This window comes from Cotesia glomerata, linkage group LG2 (assembly GCF_020080835.1).
Source record: "Cotesia glomerata isolate CgM1 linkage group LG2, MPM_Cglom_v2.3, whole genome shotgun sequence".
Taxonomy (NCBI): Eukaryota; Metazoa; Arthropoda; class Insecta; order Hymenoptera; family Braconidae; genus Cotesia; species Cotesia glomerata.
In genome coordinates this window covers 24,499,364-24,523,893 of record NC_058159.1, presented here as the reverse complement: position 1 = coordinate 24,523,893, position 24,530 = coordinate 24,499,364, and the positions used below count along the sequence as shown (strand labels likewise).

The 24,530-nt window shown below is 29.0% G+C and overlaps 1 protein-coding gene across 3 annotated transcripts in view; it reads left to right on the top strand.

The window, feature by feature from the left end:
• The window catches only part of LOC123258652, a 304,264-nt gene that overhangs the window by 30,120 nt on the left and 249,614 nt on the right, over positions 1-24,530 (top strand). The gene's annotated exons all lie outside the window — the stretch shown is intronic.

Sequence of the window (24,530 nt, the reverse complement as noted above, 5' to 3'; positions counted from 1 at the left end):
AAACCATTTAATATCATTAATATCTAATAGAGATATAATATTTAGGTTTGAATCATTCAAATAATTTATAATTGGATCATTACTACATCAAAATGTTAAAAAATCACCCTCTAAAAAATAAGGAGTTAGACAAATTGCTAATTAGACCGTCGATATATTATAATTTATTGTAATTTTTTCTAGAAATGTGTACGTTAATTAACATGCCGTATAAAAAAAAATTGGTCTATTACATGATTAAACAAAAACCGATGTCACATAAATTTAGGAGAGTTGAAAAATTATTTTTATTTTAGAACTATATTTAGTCGAAAAATTATATGTGGGTATTAGGGTGCTTTTTTTTTCAACAATTTTTTTTTCCTGTCCCATCGTGAAATTTTGTTGCAAATACCCAAAAAAAAAAAATACCCTGCAAGTTTGGGCCCTTAATATTAATATTAAGACCTCGACCCAGGTGTTTAAAGATTTCCCCTTCAATTCAAATTATCATAAATACTTGATACAATAAATTTTTATATTTGATCAAGATTTTTAGATACTTTAGGGAAGCAGCGCCACCTACTTCAGCTGACACATTTTATATTATTTTAACGTGCGATTATACATATTGAATGAAAAAAAATGATAAAATATTATTTGATCTTCCCATTTGACATGTTAATCAATAAAAATATTAATAAAAATTTATTTCTATCTTTATATTTAATTTTCTGGAGCAAGAGAGAAATTTTCAAAAAATTCTCAAGACAAGAAACTTTACTTCTATCAAGAACTAAATTTTTTGGAGCAAGAGGCTGAATTTTCTCAAAACAACAAGATTTTCTTGACTTGAATGAATTTTCTTCGATCAAGATACGTATTTCTTAAAGCAAGAGAATTAATTTAGTTTAAATAAGTAAAATTTTTTGTGTCAAAAAAAAATTTTTTTTTCGCAAGAAAATAATCGGGAAGAAATGTACTATTTTATTTAATGTTGAAAATAAGGTTCCGCGCGACTTTTGTCACACGGCCACGCCGATGCTAAAATACGACGGAATACAAAGGAATAAGTTCTATTCTTTTCTCTCCGTGCAGGGAGAAAAAGTGAGACTTTCTTCTCTGTACAGCGGGAGGAAAACCGAACTTTCGGCGTCGGTAGGAGAAAAAAATATTATAGACATATTCTCACTTTGAAACATACGTGGTCATGTGTTATGCGTGAAGGATACACGAATAGATTAAGAACTTTCATGGATGTATTTTGTAAAGGAAATTTTTTAGAATAATTCTTAGCGTTTCTCATTAACGTCGAAGAGATGCAATTTATAATTTTCCAACTCATATGCAATTTTTTTCTAACCTCAGGACTCATGAGTCATGGCTGAAATGAAACTTCTGGTAATTTGACCTACTATGTTATGTTTTGAATAACCTTTTTGGGTTTGGTGAACTTTATCTACATCTTTACGTGAACTATATACAGATACATTTAGGGGCAGTAACACTGTGTGTATTGTTTGTAGTGGTTATTTTAAAGGGATGCACGTCGATCCCGTGAGCCCGTGAATTTACAAGTAACTGGTAAATATATACACAACAAGAGAGTTGAGCACCCGGCATCTGATGGTAATAAACGATCCTAACGGGGTCCCTAAGAGACTCTAAAGTCGTTGTGGCTCACCCTGTTTGTTACATTCAATGCTTCAAGCAATATGTATGCAAGTATATGTATACACGATAATAAAGGAACAAAAGAGCAGAATTTACGCGGGTAAAAATCTTGTTAATTTTACAATACATTGCTCGTTATTTTGCTATTATTAGTTTTATTTCATGACATTTGTTTTATATTTTATTTATTTTTAATCATAATTAGGATTATTGCATTTATAAATTGCAATGCAGATTATTTAATTATAATTATTTTCTATATTGGTACTAATATTAATAAATTGCTTCATTTGATAAAATATTTTGCAATTTATAATAATAATCATATGAAATTTTTATAAATAAATAAAAAATATAAATAAATAAAAAAGTAAATTTAACGAAAAATTCTTCTTGCAAAATTTAATGGTGAATATTGCCGTCTAATTGTCGGGTGACGTTCGAATTTTCAAGTAAGCTTTAAATAAATATTCAGATCAGATTCGCTAAAATATGACAGAATAATAATTTTACCTCTTTCAACTATAATATTTTATTTGAAATTATTAATTGATAGTGAATAAATTATCAGTGTGATATTTAAATTAAAAATTCATGTGACCTGATATTTGTAACAAATTAACAATTTTTAAAATTAGAACAAATATTATTTTACTGTGCAGAAATATTTAAATTAAACATATCAATCATCCCACAATCATACTTATTTCTTCTTGAGATAAATTTTCAACTTTAAAGAGTACCATCTTCTCTTAATAAAGATTCTGTTGAAATCTGTGATAACGTTTAAATTATCTGTGAAGTTGCAAATCAATTTGATTGATATTTGAAATTTTATGGATATTTAGTAAAATCGCCGCTGGTAAGTCAAAAAAATATCATGACATATCATTTATATTTTATATAAACCATGACATAATTTTATGATTATGATTTGGGAAAAAAATTTCAATAATAACTATAACGTAATCTAATAATTTATAAAATTATTTTAAAAACATAATGTTTATATTTAGTTGAAAATGTTAAAAATTGATAAAAAAAAATAATTATCTTATTTAATTACATTTCTTATTTTAAAAAATATTTACAAATAGAATTTAAAAAAATAAATTAAACTATCAATCATGTGAAATCAGTTATGGTAAATAGAGTAAAAATTATAATTAAGGGTTTTTAAAAGATTTTTTTTTTCTTTTCAATAAAGTATAAATATACGTATAAATTTTTCCGAAATTTATTCGTTGAGAAGGATGAAGATGTTAGAAGATCAGATAGACTAGAAGCAAAGTACAATATTATCTTTTTTACAAAAAGTAAGATTGCTGACTGAAATCACAAGCTCACATAGTTTAAATTCTTTTAAATCAAAAGCTTCGAATTATTTTTTAAACCTTGAGGTAGAAGGTAAATTGTGAAATTTTGTGTTGAAACTTCTGAAATTTTAGTACTTGTTTGTACACTTGTACTAATATATATACATTGTATATTTTTGCCATTTGGCTGCTGAGTCTTGACATTTAAATTATATAAATAATAATAATAATAAATAACAATATAAATTAGTAGGTAGATTTTAGATTACATATTTATGCATACAAATAATTAAAAAAATAGAGGCATTATAAAATTGAATATTATCGAGTATTTTTAAATAAAAATGAAAGATAATAAATAAATACTTGATCATACAGTAACTGTTATTATAATGAACTTCAGCGTTCATTATACAAATACTTGAATGCAACAGGTGGACAGAGGGAGGAGTAAATTGTGCGGCATAACAGCCGAGCCGATCGAACGTTCTAGAATTACTTGTCGAAGGGTGGATATTCGGTTTTTGCACTCGGTTGCCTCGTGGTCGCCGTCAAGTGGACTCTTCTCTATATTTATATTTATACATGTATCTATACCTATATTTATATCTTCCTATCTACACATATATGTAACCGAGACACACAAGAGGGTGGACTTCAGCAACGCGGCAGTTAGACAAAAAAACAATCGGCCTTTCACTGAATATCGATTGAACCTAATGGAATTTTATTCCCTCGGAAAAATGGAGGTAAAAATATAAAAAAATACCACCTAGCGATATAGTAGAATCGAGCGATAATTCGCTGATAAAAAATGAACTTGATTTGAGGAAAAAAATCTTAAACCAATAAATTTCTGGAACTAAGAAAAATTTTTTTAACGCAACACTAAGGCAATTTATTAATGGGTTGTTAATCTGTATTAAATATGAATGAAATAATTTTTTTAAAAAAATTTAAGGAAAATTTTTTGTGCAATTAATTATCAAAAATCATAAATATTAGCCAAACACATTTATTTTAAATAATTTTATTGATGTTACTGAGGATAAGAAAAATTTTATTGTTTTACTGAAAAAAAAAAAAAAAACAAATAAATTTGATTCAAGAGAAAAATTCTGGAACTACGAAAGTCATTTTAAAACGTTACATATTGTTTTTAATCAAGACAAAAAATTCTTGAATCAATTGAAATTTATTTAATCAAAGAAAAATTTTGCAATTAATGAAATTTTCTACTTAAATTATGACGATGAAACTCTTCAAAATTATTGTCTTGGTTTATTAATTTTTCTTCTGAATCAAGCTAACTTGTTTTTCAGTGTGTGATCGCTTTTTGTATATTACATTAAAATTAAACAAAAATATTCTTATGAAAGATTTCATTAATTTTATTTATTTATTTATCTGGTAAGGAATTCTATCGAGTTGTAAAGACACCTGTGTATAGAACCAGTACAAAAATAACAATTTTATAATACATATACTTTTTACAAAATTTTTGTCGATAATACAATGCAAAGAGATAATAAGTACAAAAAGTAATAAATTTATAGAGAAAGAAATACAAAATTATAAATAATTGTCAGAAAAAAAAATATCCAATCAAATACTCGCATTTTCCATTACATTTTTTAAGCATGTTAACCATTAAGGTTTCTTATCCAGTAACAACTTTTTTTTTAACAATTTTTTACTACAGTCTATAGTTTTCATATCAGCAGGGAGTTTGGCATAATATTTAATTGCTACATAATAAGCATTCTGTGTACTAATAGTTTTGTTTATTTTTGGTAGAACTAGTAACTTAAATCTTGTATTTGTACATTTTTCATAGAATATGCTTTTACATTCTTGATAGTAGTAAGTTAATGCATTTATTATAAATGAGTCTCTTATCGTCAAGGGGATATTGTTGTAATTATTTATACATAGCTTTTTAATTATTTTATATTGAAGAGATGTGACAGGTTTAATTGAATTGTTATAGGCTCCTCCCCATGCAACAATGCCATAGTTTATTATGCTTTCAAACAGTCTATGATAAATAGTTTTTAAAATAGAAGAATTAAGTACCTGGCTAAGCTTGTAAAAGAGGAAAGTGAAATAGTTAAGCTTCTTAGATAATTCATAGGCATGTTTATCCCACTTCAAGTGCTTATCAAAATATATCCCTAGATTTTACAATTATCAACTCTTGTCAGAGGCTTACCATTTATTTGTAAATCGAACTTTTTTGGAATACTGTCTATGTAGCTTCCAAAGGTAATAAAAGTAGATTTTCCCACATTAAGAGATAGTTGGTTTTCCCTGAGCCATATATCTATCTTATTAAGCCAATCAGTTAATTTATATTGGACTTCATTCCAGCTATTTCCAGTACAAGAAATAGCTGTGTCATCAGCATAAGAAACTATAGCATTGCTTGGTATCACTTTAAAAATGACATCAGCTTCTTTTAAAGCCTCAGGCCAAATTGCTTTACTTATACAGATGTTAAAAGCATATTCCAGGGGACGACTAATATCCTTTGAAATATGTTTAAGTACTTTACTATGTATATAATCAACACCTCCGTTTTTATCTTTTAGTTCTAGTATAGTTTTTTCAATTTCAGTTTGACTAGTTGGTTTTAAGAAAAGACTATTACAGTTTTGTTGTATACGCGATTCAATATTACATTCTTTAACTTTAATTTTCTTAGCTAAATTTTCACCAATATCAGTAAAAAGTGTAGCAAAACTATCAGCGATAATTTTCTTATCATTAATAATTTCATCATTACATACAATATATTGTATGAAATTGACAGTATACTGTCAATTTCATTTTTGTTCATTACATTTTTGCCTAATTTACTGTTAACAAATTTCCATATTTTTTTACTATCCTTACAGAACTTTTTAACTCTATCAGTCTCATACAAATTTTTAGCAGCCTTGATTAATTTACTTAAAATTTTATTATAACTATGATATTCATTCTTAAGCTTAATATTATTTTTATCACGTTTCCATACGTTGTATAAGAGTTCTTTGGTCTTGCAAGAGATCATGATACCTTTTGTGATTTTTATTTAAAAAATAGCCACGAACAATAGTCGCGAGAAATTCAGCACTAGCGAATAAAAAGGAAAGCAATGGCGCAAAAAATATGTCGTGTCCGAATAACCTCGCAGATTTTTTTCTTGACTTAAGTTAATTTTGTTATCAGTGCTTAAAGGGAAATATGTTAAGTGTTGCATCAAATGCGGTGGTATTAATTTCAATTGCGTGATATAATTATAATTACATGACGACGGAGTGACCACAATTTAGCTTACGCATAATTGATCAATCGACACTCGCTGGAGAGTTTAGTTAACGGATTCCTCTAACGCAGGAGGTGTAGTGAGGAACGTGCGTGTTTACTCGATAATGCATTTGACGTCGATGACATTCCCGGCGTCGTTTGTCGATCGATTTAATCCAAACTCAAATTCCAAACGTGCTTCAAATTGCTAGTGTCACGTCATCGGACTTTACCGTGTTCGATATACATTTATTCAATTACTACTTTTTCTATTACCAATAATTTTAATAGATGGTTCAGTTCACGTTTCACGAGTTGTATGTTTCTGTATTTTTTTATCTGCAATTTGGAATACTATTCTTTATAGCCAGAGTTATGCCGCCAATGATCATGATAATAATAATTTGTAATAACAGTCTTTGTAATTTTTAATAAATAATAAAAATGTATCGATAAATAACAAATGCTCTGATGATTATTAGTGAACATCATCGATTTTCTTTATTGACACCTGGTTCTATATTTACGAGTCATTTTACTAATTATTTTTGTGCGTAATGATCATCAATCATTTTCGTTTTTTTTTGCACTAAATTTATCTATTTTATCATGAAAAATTTAGATAATTTGAAATTTATAAAAATAGTTTTTATTTTTTTTTTTCGTGGAATTAATAAATGAGTCAATTTTCAAGAAATTAACCCAGTAGAATACAAGACAAAAAAAATCTTGATTCGAGAAAAAATTATTTTTAAAAATTTATTGTCGTGAAATAAGCAGAGAAATTCTTTTTTGGTTCAAGAACTTTTTTACTTTATCCAAGACAAAGAACTTTTCTAAAATAATTTTTCTATCAGTTTACAGAACGGATGTCATATAATATTTGTTACTTCAAAAGCATGGCATTACTTAACCTTAATCTGTAATTGAATTTATTCACTCTTTTTTGAAATACTAGACATATCATGCTCGCCTCGCTCGCCTTCATTCATTCATTCATTCATTCAAAAATCCCGTCATTATTGTCGACCAATCAACAATCGAATAAAATAGTTACAGAAGTGACGTAAAACGATACGACATCCGGCCATCAACTTTTTAGAAGAGGAAATATCATTAATTAACTTCTGGTAAAAATTGAGTTATTATTATAAATAATTAATGGTACTTTTTAAGATTAAAATTATTCAGTATGATTGAATTTTAATCTTAAATAACTAATGTAATAGATTTTATATAATTCACGTTAATGGCAAATATCATTAGTTGGTATATAAAATTTTATTTTTAATGTATACAGCAAATAAAGTTGTCTTCATACAGAATTATGATTTAGTGAATGAAATTTAAAAAAATAAACATATTTTTCAAGCCATAATTTATAGCTAAATTTGTCATTAAAGACAAATTTGGGAATTGGGGAAATAAAGGATAAAGGGAGAGGGGGGACCTTACTCAGTAGGAATTTTTCGGTAACCGAAAAAATAATTCGGACAGCCCAGACCGGGACTCGAACCCGGATCGTAATTTTTGATAGTCAACAAGTCTAGAGACTAGAAGCCTTCAATAGTTTTGCATTGAAAGCAGAAATTTATGGATCGCTTTACTTTATTATTGTTGTTGTCATAAAAAGTTTCAATTTAGCGTGAGTCTAATTCTTCAAAATTGAATTAATTTTAAGATTATTACTTGAAATAACTTATATCAGAATAATAAAAGATTGCAAAAGAAATAAACTCTGTACATTTAAATTCATATAAAAAATAAGAAAACAATACCGAATGCCCCTCTTAATCTCGGTATCTCTGTGTATATGTATACCGAACTCAATGAATATATCTAATAATATTCAAAAGATAAATTAAAGTCAATGGGAATTGTTATTGTTTCATGAGGTTTTCTTCTTGACGTTCTATCCTCTCGCTTTATGAATATTCACGTCAAATCTTTGCGTCACTACTTCGTTCGTTCTCTCCAGATTAACGACTCCAGTGCACAGCAGTATTTGTCGTCATAGAAATGGAGCTAGAGTCTACAGTACGAAGCCTGAGATAAAGAGACGCTACAGATTTTCCTCTCGCCATTCATTGTCGTTAATCTATTTAAGGGGCTTTTTAATTATTACTAACCACTACGGGCCGACTGTCGCTGCATCTCTGGAATATAAAATTAATGCTTTAAATGAAAATTTAAGCTGCACGTTTGATGCATTTTTCAAGCTGGTCCCCTGCTGATATAAGTCCCAAAGAATTATGCTTCGTATAACATCAATTTTTATTTTTATTTTTTTTTTATTTTTTTCCTCGGTTTTAACTCGTTGGTTAATTTTTAATTTTACATGTTCCTACTTTTATTATTTATTCACCGCAAGCTTACTGCGTACTTGTATTAAATCCTTCGACAGCCAAATGTAGATTCAGCAAAACCGCGAGGATTATTATTATTATTATTATTAATTCTATTATTAATCACACTCATATCTTATCATTATCACGTATTAACAATTAACAACGAGAAATTAATGCCTGAACTTATAATCAGCTGGAGGAAAAAATAATAATTTTTTGGGGAGAGATTTATGGCCCTAAATGAGAAATCCCCGACGTGATTTCACTTTGGATCGATGAGAAACTTGAATACTTGTAGAAGTTTCTCTTGACTTTTGGCCTGCTCTCATGAGATCGCTGTGAAATATATGGTGCACCATAAAGAACGTTTAGGACGAAACGACCGCGAGTTTGCTTTCCAGCTTCCACCCGACTGCCGACTAACATTGCCCCTTTATAAATGTCTGGGGATCGTACTCTACGTGCACTTGGTACGGTAGAAACCTGGTCCCGAGCAAACCCTCGGTACCACCGAACGAGGGATTAAAAATAAAATTAAAAGTGAAGACTCTAGAAAGATAAGTAGCTCATTAATCAACCCCCAAGTACTGTCCAGGACTACTAACAAGTATAAGGACATTAACAATTACTTTTTTTTTTTTTTCAAAATCAATTGATTTTTATTTTGAGCGATAAGTTTAGAATTAATGAAACTTTTCTGAGAAAAACAATTATTTATAATAAATTTATTTATGTACGTTGGAAAAAAATGACAAGATTTGAAAATATTTTCAATATTTAAGTGTATTATTTTGCTCAGCCCAAAAAAATAAAACGAGTCTAACCACAAAAGTTTACTCCCTACCGTAGTCGCTCATGACCTTAATAGTTTATGCGACTTTAAACAAATAAAAAATAAAGATTTGAAAAAATTTTGCTAATAATAAATTTTTTTATTACAACAACCCGTTTTCTTAAAAAGAATTTCGTCTATTCATTATTAAATTTTTTGCTCATCAGCATAAATTTTAAAAAATCTTTTAAAACAAAAATTATAGATTAGAATTCTCAATTAATATATTATTTTTTATCTTGGCATTAATTCTCACCTCAATAAGAGCCCAGCTGCAAAAGATACTTTTTTCCGAGGGATTCAAAAAGGGTTGACTCGTTCCATGAGCTTGATCGCTCATTAATATCTTTCTCATTGTCCTCGGAAGCTTTGTCATTTGATTTTTCCCGTCGTTTTTTTCATTGAATAGTTATATAATATAATAGTTCCGTTACAATAAATTTATCTATAATCTGAGATAGAAGTGGGCAAAGTATAGTCAAGTAATATTAATGACTGCCGTTTGTCATAGACACTGTCAACTACCATCGAGTGCTTTATGTCATCAACGGGAATATGCAGTATTATAAAGTCTCCAATTACTTATCGATTTATATACCTCTGGTACTTATACTTGGATATGGATATGGATACGGTACTATACTTGTAAGTTTTATTAATCGCAAGGTCGCCCGGGATCGTATATAGATATACATATAGGTAATCCATAAAATACCGGAGCTTGATTGGATCGAAGACGAGTTAAATGTCGGGTGACGTCACAGTGCGCCACAGTAAGCGCTTTACAAGGCAATAATTCGTTCTCCTTTTCTGCAGTCATGACCCCTGCTGGCATATTCCTACCCGAGTAGATATCGATAAAGACTACTCGTTTTGACAGACAGCCTAAGTCTTTAGATTATGCTTTAAAGTCTATAAACCCTTGCATGCCGCTGAAACAGTCGCGGTAATAAAGCACACAGTATTCGTTTTTGGAGTAACCTTGAACCCAAACTAAACTAAACTAAACTAGACTAACTGAATAATAAAACTGAAATCGTTTTTATAAGCTAAGTTAACTTGCCTGTAATGTTAATACGCCAATTTAAAGTGAGTACCCTTTGAAAAATAATTAACGAGTTGACAGGTTGATTGGGGCATAAACGAAAAGCGTTAATAAATTTGACAGGTTAATTATGAGTCGTTTTTTGATAGAAATCTTTTTTTTTATTATTATTACATGAACTAATTTAAAGTCCTTATATTCTTTGTGTGAAAAAATTTTCTGATGTGTGGCTATATATCAAAATAAAATTTTTTAAAAGTTTGCAAAATCCCAAAGTTCACGACTCATAATCCTCATTTAATTATAAAATAATAATAAAATAGAAACTATAGATAGAGATTGTATAGATTAAAAATAGAAAAAAAAAAATTAATTAAAAATCTCGTTGTATTTTCTAAAATTTCGCAAATATGTATTAACATTATAAAAATGTTATTAAAATTATAATAAAATTTTCTAATTTTGTAAGTTTAGTTTACGAAAGTTGAATTTGTTTTTATAAAATCCGGTATTTTATTTTAGCGTGCTTTTGTTTTGTAATTTTACCATCATATTGTTAAATATATAAGAAGCTAATTTTTTATGCATATGGATTAAAAAAATTAATAAACTTAATAAATAAATTTTAAACCTAAAAGGCAATATCGTATTATTACCATGCATAAATTATTAATTTTATTTGTAAACTCGATACTTCATATGAAAATATATTTGTATACTAAAAAAGTTACTAAATTTAATAAAATTTTTAATAGTACAATTATTGACTTAGTACTTTATACTGTTAGAAATTATAATTTTCAACAAGTGACAGTCGGATATATACTATAATAAATGCTATAGAACACTTTTTTCAATATTAAATTATAAATTTTGGTTTTTATACTTTTTAAAATTATATTTAATATTTAGAATTCTGCTAAGTAAATTTTATAATTTAGTGTTTTCCATGTGGCAACTGTAGATGTACATACTTTGATGACGTGTTTTTAATTCCTCACTTTCTCTTTATTAATTTATTTTAAATCTAGCTAATGTAGAGAACTATTAAGTAATAATTTTATTTAAACGCTAAGAATACATTCCACTAAAAATGGTGACAATGTAAAGATTTTAATCATTCGCCCCGCATGAATCCCGTAATAAAATTGTTCCGAGGCGTAAGAACGGTACACAGAGAGAAAAAAATAGAACTCATTCCTATGTTAGAATGGTAACCATTACCATGTTACATAGTAACGGAAATTTTTATGAGAACCCTGTGTAAATTCGCTTATAAAAATCTTAGAAATTGTGATAAAAATATAAACAATCACTCATTCGATGCGGAATTAAATTCTAAAAATAATGTTGTTTTTTTATTTTTTTGATGAAAATTTCAATTTGTTATTAACAAAAAACATAACCAAAATAAAAATCTCAATTTTTTGTAAATAACTCAATAACTATTGATGATATCAAAAATCGGAAAAGAGATCCTTAAAGAGAAGGAAATTTCTGAAAAAAAGTCTCAACTCCCGGAACTCTAGCTTGAAAAACAATAATTTTTATTTAATGTTGAAAATAGGATTCAACTCTTTAAGGATCTCTTTTCCGATTTTTAATATCATCAATAGTTATTGAGTTATTTACGAAAAACTGAGATTTTTTATTTCGGTTATGTTTTTTGTTAATAACAAATTGAAATTTTCATCAAAAAAATAAAAAAACAACAACGTTATTTTCAGAATTTAATTCCGCATCGAATGAGTGATTGTTCATATTTTCATCACAATTTCTAAGATTTTTATTATTAAATTTACACAGGGTTCTCACAAAGATTTCCGTTACTATGTAATATGTTAATGGTTACCATTCTACATAGGAATAAGTTCTATTCTTTTCTTTCCGTGCAGATAGTGCGGCTGACTGACATTTGTTGATATCACTAGTTACATTATATCGGTCACACCATGTCATACTCGCCTACATTTTATATCCACAGAAAGTGAAAAAAAAAAAAATAACAGCCTGCGGTTAAAAAAAAGGACATTTCACAGTAACCATGTACACTATTTTTATCCGCTCATTCCCGGGATTTTAACTTATATTATTTTTTTCCACAAAAATAAAATATTATTCCTCGCAACCTAACGACCGTCGACAGAGCAATGTACACACTTGGCCTAGATTCAGTAAAATATATATTTAAAGATCAGATATAGCGCACTGCAGCATTTGAATTTGTCGATTCTCATCATCAGTAATGTAAATATATGGATATAAGCATCTATACTGCTAGTAAAAGTGGTGGTATGACGGTATGACGCAATGATGCCCTTTCGATAAATGTAAAAGCCAAAAATGCCGCATTCTTCGTCCTCGATTCATTTTACGGGTCTTGTTGATGCCCGACAGTACTCGGCTCTTGTGTTGGGTTTATTTTGCCGCGGCGGTGGCTTTTGGCAGATCGCCGACGGGTGATAAAATAATCGCTAACGGGAATGCTACTGGCGATACGACTACGGCATCGTCGAAACCTCTGACAAAGAGAAATTATTTGAGAGGTGTGGGTGTAAGTAAGGGAGGTGTGGGTGTAAGAGAGAAAATGTGAGCAGGGATCAATGTGTGCCAGGGAGAGTTTTGGATGCGATTTGAAGCTTTCTAAGCCCTCAAGCCCTCTATAATCACTACCCTCGACCTCGTGTTGCTGCATCTTTCTTCTCTCATCTCTGCTACATCCAACATTCTCCTTATCACTACAGCTACTGTGCTACTACACTCACTACCACAACCACTTTGCTCCTACACTGGGCACGTGCTCAAGATCAACGTATCGCGGGAGATGTAAGATTGATGGACCCTCGTGGCATGCTTACTAACATTCTATCAATATCTCCACTAAAAAGTAACCTCTGTGACTTCCATGAGTTATTTATCGAATTTTTTTATCATTGGGTTTCATTAAATAGGCTTGATAATTCATTTTTGAATTTTTTAGGACTAATTCTTGTTTGTTTACTGAAAAAAAAATTAACTTGATTCAAAAGAGAAATCCACTAACCAAGAAAATTTTTTTGAAAAAATTGTCTTGATTTAAGCAAAAAAATTTTTGACTTGAGTAAACTTTACGTGGTTTCATATTTTTTTGTTTTCAATCAACTTTTATCTGGAAATTTTTGATAATTTTTAACAACATCAAAATTGGTAATTATTAATTACTAATTACTACAGTGAAAAATTAATTTTGAGTTCGTAATAATAGATCAGGCAAGAAAAGCCTTGAAAAAAAGAGAAATTGGAACAATTACCAACTATTAGAAAAGCAAAAAAAAGTTTTGTCAAAAGTCAACTCTAGTTAAGCACTACAGCCGAAAAACATAAAGAAAAAGCGTCAGTTTTAAAGTTTTCCCAGTTTTTGTGAAATAACTGAAAGTAGGGAAAGGGGGGGGGGGCAAAATGGGCCCCTAGGGGCAAAATGGGTCCCCATCATTTTCAGCTCTCGAAGTGTTTGGGAGGTATAATAGGCTGATTAGACTTTAAAAACCAAAGAATAATTTTCAGTTAAACGCGTTCTAGAATTTTTGAATTATAGAAAAAATTATATATACGTAAAGTACGAACTAGGTCGCGAGTTAAATAACAGCTTTATTTACTATATTTTTTGTTAAAAAACTATTTATTTTACAGAAGCTTCCCTGACTATTTTTGCGATGGTGTGTGTGTGTGTGTGTGTGTGTGTGTGTGTGTGTGTGTGTGTGTGTGTGTGAACCTCTCATAACTTTTAAACGGCTCGACCGATTCAAACGGGATTAACAGCAATCGAAAGAGTTTGTTTGCCCTTAGATATTTTATATTATTTAAGGTAATTCGGGCCAATAGATTTTGAGTAATCTCAAAAATAAAATTTTCAAAAAATGTTTTTTTTAAATAAATTTTAATCTGCTGAATCAATCGTTTTCAAAAACTAATCAGCTCTTAAGCTTAAAAAACTGCGTCGATCGCCGTCAACGCGATCAAAATCAGTCGATTCGTTTGCGAGGTATCGTGAACAAAATATTTGGGAAAAGTGTTTTTTTTTTCTTACATAACTCCGACATTTATTCCTGGATCGTTTTTGATTCAACGAGATGATTTTTAGAGCTTAAAAAAATCACTTAAATCGCCGCCAATAACGTCAAAATCGGTTTAATGGTTCAAGAGATATTTAATTTTAAAAAATTAAAAAAAGTATTTTTTTAACACATCTTTGAAATTGCATGTCCGATTGTTTGGTTAGTAATAAATAATCTTTTTGTTCTAGAAAAACTGCATAGAATGCCTTTAATTTTTTTTTAAATCGGTTAATTCATTTGTGAGATATGGTTGTCAAAAAAATTCTAAAAAATTGTTTTTTCTTGTGATACATTTTTATTGGCTCCACCAATCGATTCTGAAAACTGATCGGTTTTTAAGCTTGGAAACCCGCGTTGATCGCCGCTAACCCGATTGAAATTGGTTGATTAGTTTGAGAGATACCGTTGTCGAAATATTTCAAAAAACGCGTTTTTTTGAAATTACTCCGACATTTTTTACCTGATTTATTATTGCTTTTGGCGTGAAATGTGGAGCGCTTAGGTATGGAATTAGCGGGAAGTTGCAGGGATGGCTTTTAGGGTCCACTGTTATCCTAATTTTTTATACTGAATACATAATAAAAAAATTCAAAATATAAAACAAGTAAGAAACATATTGAGTTTTTTGGGGGGCCCGTTTTACCCCACATTTTCAATTTTTTATTTTTAATGAACACAGAAAATTGAGGTCAAATACTTGGCAAGGGACTAAAAAAAAGTAAAACCAGAGAAAAACACTAAAGATATCAACATTTTTTTCTTAAGGGGCCCATTTTGCCCCCCCCCCCCTCCTCTATATATAGGTCACAGAAAATTTGATTGATTGAAAATTGTAAAGCTTAAAATTTCCAACAAAAATTGTACTGCACAATTTCTCATCAGTTTATTGGTTTAAATAATCGAATGGGTCAAAAAATTGCTGTCTACGTTTAAAAGTGTAAGGTCATTTTTAAATGTAGATAGATAGATAGATAGATAGATAATAATTTTATTGGATTCTGGAGCCTAGGCTCCCTCAGAACCATCATCAAATATACATTTATAATTAGTGTATGATGTACAGAGTTTTAGATACATAAAAATAAAATCAAAATAAATATAGTAATTAACAGTAATAACATGTTAATCATGCTTATAAATAATACTTGTGTTATACAAAGCTCAACAACCTTCAATAGCAGTAATAAACGTTCAATATAGCAGATCAATAATTTTGGAAATAATAATCATAGCACAGTCTACGGAATATTTCGAAACTTTCGGCTTTTGTAATTTGTAATTAATGTAGAATACATTAAATAATCTTTTTTATGGAAAAATAGTTTTAGAAAAATTATTTTGAAGAGCTTTGTCTCGATTTAAGTAATAAAATTCTTGAGTTGAGAAATTTTTATTGGCTTAAGAAATTTTATTTTATTTAAGCATCTTTCGTCTTGGTTCAAGAGAATAAAACTTTTTAGGTGATTTTTTTGTTTCGAGAATTTTTCTCTCGAACCAAGTTATTATTTTTTCAGAGTATCGTTTCAGAAATATTGGAAAATGTTCGGTATGTTCTGTAGGATCAACCGAATATCGGTTTTCTTTTTCTGTTCAGTAATTTGTATTTTTACTCTTTAGCTAAAAGTTTACTATTTATTATTTATTTTCTTCTTCAATTTGGCCTAAAAAAAAATTATTATGTAAATTAGAGGTTCTAAAGTTAAAAAGGTTTTTACTATATTTCAGTCTTTGAAGTTAAATTTTAATTAAATGTGTATGTTTACTAAATGAGATTTATAATTAACTGTATTACCCTTAAGTCAAACGTCATGGAAAGTGAAATAAGTTTATAAATTAATTAACTATATTTAAAATAGATCGCAACGAGTAATTTTCAAGACAACCTCAATAAGCGGATCGTTAGCTCATTTGCTTTCCTTTGATCGAGTTAATAAATTAAGTTGGCACATATAAGTATTGTATATTGTATATTCTTGTACATAATTTAAAAAGTTAATATGTCCCGTGACGTTGGTACCAGCAACCATATAATCAGGAAACAACGTACAAGCTTCTCTGCCTACACTCGTTTCAGAGCCCTTGAGTGTGTTGTCGAGAGACAAAAAGCTCGTGAGTGTGAGAGAGAAAGTGGATGGAGATGCGTGAAAGAAAGAGAGAGATTTAAAGCGAGTCGACTCGACAGGCTGCGGTAGCCGCACACACGTTTAACGAGTCGCTTGGAATTAGCCGTGGCGTTCTCCAGTACACCGTACAGCACACGCGGGCGTGCACAGTACCGCAAAATTAATTACTGTATTAATTAACAATTTACCCCGACAAAGTCATCGGAGCTGACGGCGCTGTCGTGGCCTAAAGGCTCTTTGTGAACCTATACGCTGTGTACAACAACTGATTACAGTGAATCTTAACACACTACCTTCGTTATTTTACTTTCATTAATACTTCGCTCCTTTATATTTCCGAAGTGTCCATCGGAAAACTCTAATGAGATCCTTTTGTTATTTTAGTCTTTTCAACGTGGATAAATAGTTTTTGAAAATACTTGCTTAACCCTCATTTGACTAGAGATTATGGTTCATTAATTTGATTAATAATTATTTTAAATACAAACAGTTCGATTACTTGAATTGAAAAAAAAATCACAGAAACTTCTCGCTTAATTAAAACGCTCGACAATTTTTCGATTACTTATTGGCTAATAAATCTGAGAATTATTTTAGAACATTCTTTTAGAATTTTTAAACTTCAATATCTTTTAAACGCGTCGTTTTATTTTGATTTTATTCAATGTTAACACTAAATAAATATTGAGTTGCACTAATTAGATTTATTTTAATTATCATTAACTTACAAAAAATAAATCTAATGTAAAAACTATAAAAATATTTAAGGTATAAAAAATTTGCTGAGAAAAAATATAAAATTGATAAAAATCTTTATTTAGAAAAAAAATACAGAACTTGATAAAACTAAAAAATTGCCTGACTTCAATCTATTTAGTAAGAATTGTAAATTTAATAACAATTTTTTTTTTTTATTATGATTAATCAATTTGTAAATAGAAAACAATACACTAAAAAGTAACTTATTCAATTTAAGAAAAACATTTTCTTCAAAATTTGATTTCAAATCATATGTTATTATCCTAAAATGAAATGTACCATAAACATACTCATGACTTGCAAATTCTTGTGTCTAACATTGATATCTATTTGTATTGATACGCAGAGTTTTAATGGATATTTTACCCAACTGAAACAAACCAATTTGAGACCAATGCAAATCAGTGGGTTGCAAATAATCAGTTTCTTCCCTAAGGGACGTAACTAGTTTCTGACTTCACTCGAGACCTCCAATCGCATTCGTTTGACTTCACAACACCCATATACCTCTACATCGTCCTAACCAACAAAGTTAACAGTTGAATCGTATATGCATGAAAGCTTATAAATTGTCTCGTTCCGAGTATCTTCAACAAAGGAAATACACAATTCGTTTCGTGATGTGTTTATCTTCGCCTAAGGTTCGAGCAGTCAACTTCACACTCATTGAGAGTGATCTCGTTTTGCAATAAACTACTTACTTCACACATCTGGATAAATAACGTGCAAAGCAAATTGATTTATTGGTATTCTGAGTATCAATTATTCTCAAACACAGATGACAAATAGTATTTTATTCCATGTAAATAATAAATTGTAGCATTTAAATGATAAATATTATAAAGTGATTGTTAAAATCACGATTTTACTGTTCAAAATGGAAATTTTTTCCAGTTGATCATTACTTATTATAAATCGACTATTATTTATTACAATTTACTTATTTCCGTGTAGAAACTTGTTTTTAAAAAGAAAAATTATTTATAAGAAAAACAGAAAAACTATTTAAAAGTCGGGTCAAAAATATTTCAACTCTCCAGAATCTTTGTTCAAGTCTCATTTATTTTCTTGAAGTTTTATTAGAATAAACTTTTTTTTCAAAAATATTCATTTTTGATCAGAAAAATTTCTTTAAAAAATACCTTTCCTTCGAGGTAATCGTTAAAGAAAAATTCTTGCATAAAAAAAAAAGTGTGGAAAATCCAAAAGTGCACGACTCATAATGCTCATTTAATTATGAAATATAAAAAAAAAAAAAAAAAAAACTTAAGTCGTTCAAAATTAATTGCCGAAAAAACAGCTGTAGTAGGAAGGTACTGCACTAGCGCCCCTGGTGGAATAAAATGTACATAATATCTATAGATATAGATATATCACCATCCATGTTAATTTTACATGGATATATATAGATATACAGTCTTGTAGTTTTCGTTTTTTATTAATTGCAATTAAACGACACTGAATTAATTAATCATTCGCATTCAGTGACCTACAATCGTCGATTAGAATTTAAAAAAAAAAAATTTAACTCAAATAATGGATTTTTTCACAAGTTACAGTGTTTCCGGGTTTCACACATGACGGACAGGAAAATTTTTTGACCTATTTTGGTGTTTTTTTCCAATTCTATTGCAGTAAATCAATTTTTAAAAAGTATGAAATTAATTTCCATTAAATTATCTCGACAATAGTATGCAAAATATCTTGATTCCGTGAACTAACAAGGCTATAATAATAAAAATAGCCGCCAAAATGAGGCGAAAAAAATTTTTCGATCGTAAAGCACTCTGATGCTTCGCATCATGAGTCGTGCAACATTAAAAAAACTGAAGACTATTATCAATTATAATCGACTTCAACGGTAATTTTTAAAGAAAAATTTTTTCCGTGTAGTGTTGAAAATCTCATAGCGGGCTAATAGTTGCTAAATCGTTTTTTTACAAGAAAGCTAAGTGAGTTGTTAAATTATAAAATAACAAATTTTTTTTTGACTCTCATAAGGAGCTTATCTGGCATTGTTTTTTAGTTTAATCAAGAACTAAACGACTTTTTTTTCTTTAAATATGATATGTGAATTGATGTACACATTTTTAGAAAAAATGAAAAATAACAATAAATTATATTTGGTCGGATCGAAAAATTTTTTCACGGGATATTGGAAAGGTTGAAATAATCTCGTGACATGACGGTAAGAGATCTGGATCTGGGTTGGATGCACGTCCTTTCGCGCGTTAAACTAGTTCACGTTGAATCAAAGATCCAATAGAAGAGTAGAGAGACGGTTAGGGATTATAAGTTTCTGAGAGCAAGAAGAGCAAAAAAAAAAAAGAATATGAGAGAGATTCTGAAAAAAAGAGAAAAGAAGGAAAGAGTAAACTATATGCAAAGTATGTATCATACATATATATATATATATATATATATATATATATATATGTATATATATATGAGTTCAACAGGGCTTGGAGGGATTACGTGGAGATTATCAATAATTTTCTACCAGCACAGATGTTTGTGCTCTTACAATCTTCTTGGTTGAACAAGAACTTATTTTTGTTTTTTTAATTTTTTCTCCCGAGTATTAAAAAAAAATATGGACAGTTCCAAGTTTGGGGCTATTTTTTTTATTAAGAAAAAAAACGGGGGAAGAAGGAATAAAGAAAGCAAGAGGAAGATAAATAAAAATATTAAATAAAATAAAATGGAACGAAATAACGCAGAGATGTCACAGCTACTTTGTTGCAGTTAAATCCATTTTTAGATTACTTCCAAACCGATGAAAAAGCAAATGGATTCGATTGATTTCCACCAAGAGGAGCTTTATCTCTGCGAGTTTACGTTACACTCGGCTCGTCGACATTCGAAAGTCGTGGATAGAGCCTTGGATTTTATGCGACTCGGCAGCCCCAGTTTTTTATATTTATTTATATTTATATTTTTATATTTTCCGAGTTGAATCTCACTACGCTGGTGGCCGACTGTATTTTCCACAATGCCGAGCGATCGCATCCCGGAAGGGGTTACACAATGGGGTTCTCCAGGAGAAAAACTGACTGTACTTTGGTCTGGGAGCCGACCGAAACCCAGAAAAAGCCCAAGAGAGAGAGAGAGAAGAAATCCTAGGGAAGAAAGCGGGAAAAGGAATTGAGGAGGGCAATGGAGAGCTTTAATGGGTTGAAACTCCGCCGGATTCAAGATATAGACGGGTTTTTATCCGCTTCGACGGTTCGGTAATTCGTGATTGCCTCTCTTTCTTCTTCTTATACTTATTTCCCTTCTTACTTTTTACTCTTTCTATTTTCTTCTTTGCTCGTTTCTATTTTGTCATCCCTTTACTTTAATTCTTTTCTTTTTTTTTACTTCTATTCTTGCTAGTTGCCTTTTTTAATCTTACTATTTTTTTGCCCACCTCTAAAGCTTAATTTGTCGCCAATCTGAAGAGCCATTGAATTTTTTTAGCGGGTTACACCTTTTTCTTATACTTCCGACGATAAAGTAAATTATAATTTATTACTGTTATTTAACTTACACTTTGGAAAAGCTCTAGTGAATAGTTTATGCAAACTTACTTACTCACTTAATATTTGGAAACTTAAAAAAAATAAATATACTGTTCAAAGTATGAAGAAAACAAAATTTGTATTTTTAGTGAAGTTATTTTGGAGAAATGTGGCATTTTTTCTTCTATAGGGTTTAGTCAAGTTGATACTAAGTTTTGACTTTTTATTAGTTTTTATGAAAGGTTATTTGAAACCTTAGAAAAAATTATTTTATTGTAAGTTATTTCTTTTTCATAATTTTTAATACTGACTTAGTTTAATTATTAAAAAACAAAATGAACTAATTAAAAAAAAAAAAATAACTTCTATTTTGTTAAAAAAAAAAAAAAAGTCAAGATGACACTGCAAAAGGGCCACAATAAAGCTATAATACCTAGAGTATTAAAAATAACTTATAAGTGTTGTATTACTCCTTGAAGGAGCCTTAGTAGATAAGTAAAATTATTTGTAACTAAATGTAATTATGGCAGAGTGAGCGGTAGCTCAAGCCTTCTCTTACATTTTCAATATAAAAAAAAAAAAAAGCTATAATACCACCACACAGAAAAAAAGTCCTGTCAAAATTACAGAAAAATCTGTTAAATTCATAATTTATTCCTGTCAAAACATAAATGTCAAATTTACATTTTTATAAATCAAATTTTTGACATAAAAATTGTTGACCCGAAAATTCCAAATTTACATGAGGAAAAATGCAAATATGACATAAAATGGCCATTTAATTTGTACATATCCATTTCTGTGATTTTCACATATAATTTTTTTCCATGCATGTAATAACAAAGTTATTTTTGATAAAAGTATATGACAAATTGCTTGAGTATTGATATCAATAAATTAATATAAAAATTTATAAATTGATATAAAAAATTTTTTGATATATCTTAGCGATTTAACTAACTTATTATCCAAGCCACATTATTATTTGTCAACTTTGCCCAGATTTTCCTGACTACTTCAAATAAAATTTTCCCTCAAAGTAAAGTTTACTCATCAGAGACTAAATGAAGAAAAAAATGGTCCAATTTACATCTACTCCACAAACGTTTAACAAATATTGAAAACTAAAAATAGTTGTTTGTCCAATTAATTTTAACGGTCAATTAGATTTGTTTCCCGCAAAAATGATTTCAGTAAAAAATTTCATCAAGTATATTTGCCCGGAGATAAACTGAGATTGAATACATATAATACACGGCAAGTAATTGAACATGATGGTTAAAATCAGTGGATATGTGTGAGGGTGTATCTATGTAGAGCATATCCTTGATTTAACGGCGATTCCAGAATATATCTTCTCACCGCCAGAGGGTGTATGAGCTGAATGAACGAACGAGTGATCGTCGAGTGGACTACTCGCGCTTCAGCAGTGACGAGATAATTATCTCGCGTGATATCGATTTGCCCTCACGGGAATATTGACAAGTTTCGAAAAGCGAGGATAAGCGACATATTAAACCAAAGTATCTATAATATATCTGTGTATATGTATAATGGGAACGGATAATGCAGAGAAGAGAGACATATAGATAGATAGATAGTTGGATAGATCGGTATATAAAGTAGTTGCCTAAAGCACTGGTGTCCCATTTGTCTCGGTCAACGATCTAATTTGTCAGAGGTATTTTCAATGGACACACGGGATCGTCTAGTATATCCGTGATCATGTCTTACGCATTGTAGAGACCGAGAGAGATTACGGTGACTAAAGACATTAGGGTCAACTATCGAAGCTCCCCGATTTACCTACCCTATTTCTCAGTTCTATGCCCTCAATAATTGTATCTCATGAACTGTAACTCATGACAAATATTTCGGTGTTACCTCCTCATTTATTTTTACCTTGTATCTCTTTATTTTATTTCACTGCTACATATCGTCTCAATCCCGCCGATTTATTCAGCTCAGACCCGCTATAACATTGTTTAATAACTGGCTTTCATTTTGTTATTTTTTTTATTTTCTTATTACGTTTTAGTCGTTTGTTTTCTTAATTAAAAATTTTCATTATTTCTACTTTTATGAGCTATAAAATTGTTTTATTGTCGCATAATTTTTCGATTATCAAATTATTATAAAAATAAAATGTAGGATAATGATTAAAAAATCCAAAAATTTTATTATCTTTCAAGAAAATTAAGTCTAATAGTGAGGACTTAAAAATTTTCTTCAAATATATTTTTGACCTCCTAAAGAATATTTTACCTAATTTTAAGATGAATGTATATAGGTGCGCAAACTTTTCGATGCTTTTGAAAAAATAAGAATGATATTTATGATTTTTGATCGATAGGCGAAATATTTAAACTATTTACTAAATTCGAATAGAAAATTTTATCTCTTTAACTATCTTCAAACCCGCTGAATTATTAATCTAAGGATTTAACTTCAGAATTTCTTGAGAGTTTTTAATTATCACAAGAATTATAATACCTAATATAAGTTGAATCATTCAACAAATTTCGAAAATCAAACATAATTTTTAAAAAATTATCAAATTAATGGTTTTTTTTTTTTTTATTAATAATCGTTGCATCCATTTTAAATTAATGGTAATCGGAAAAAATAGACCCGAAAAAAATTTTTTAATTATGAAAAATTCATATTATTTCATTAAAATTATTATAAAATAAAAATAATAATAATAATTTAATAAATCTAATTTAAATTAAATTTAATTCTAATTTAGAAATTATTTGAATTAATATATTAAATTTCTACTAGCAGGAAAGTGAACATAGGATGTTTATCATGAAATCAATTATTGATTCAGCGACGTAACTAAAATATTTACATATATAACATGATAATATTTACCTCAATATGTGGTTTTATAATAAATATTCTGTGTTAATTTTTCTGTTAGTATTAGTTTAGTATATTAATGATTTTATTTCATTATACTGGGAAAACTGATTATTTTCGATAGGTATGCGCAAAAGTAGGGATTTTAATATGCTTAAAGTGACTCACTGGTCTAAGGTTGAGGTGCATTCCTAAAAAGATCGATTACGTGGTTATACTGACAATGAGTCAATCAATTTAAGATATATTTATGTTCAAAGTCGTAAAAAAATTTTTCTGACATGGCCAATTTTAAAATCTAGTCATAGATGGTCATATTAGACTATATATGACAAGAAAAAATAAATTATTTTAATTTTTTTTCTATGAAAATTTTTATATCAATCAACATGTTTTATGAAATAAAAATTGGTTTAGTAATTGATTAAAATCAATCATAGTAAACAAATTTTTTTTATTTTATAAATTAACATCTGATTCAATTGAATTTTATTATATATAGAGAGGATTAGCGAACATAAGCTTAAATAAGGCCAAATATATAATAAAATATTACATGCCTCTATAGCGCCAGTAATATAAAATGATAAAAAAATCTATTAACAAATATAAATAAATAAATAAATAAATAATAAAATAATAATAATAATATGTCGGCCATTAATCTGCAGAGAGCTATTATTTTATTTGAGCGATGCTTGGAA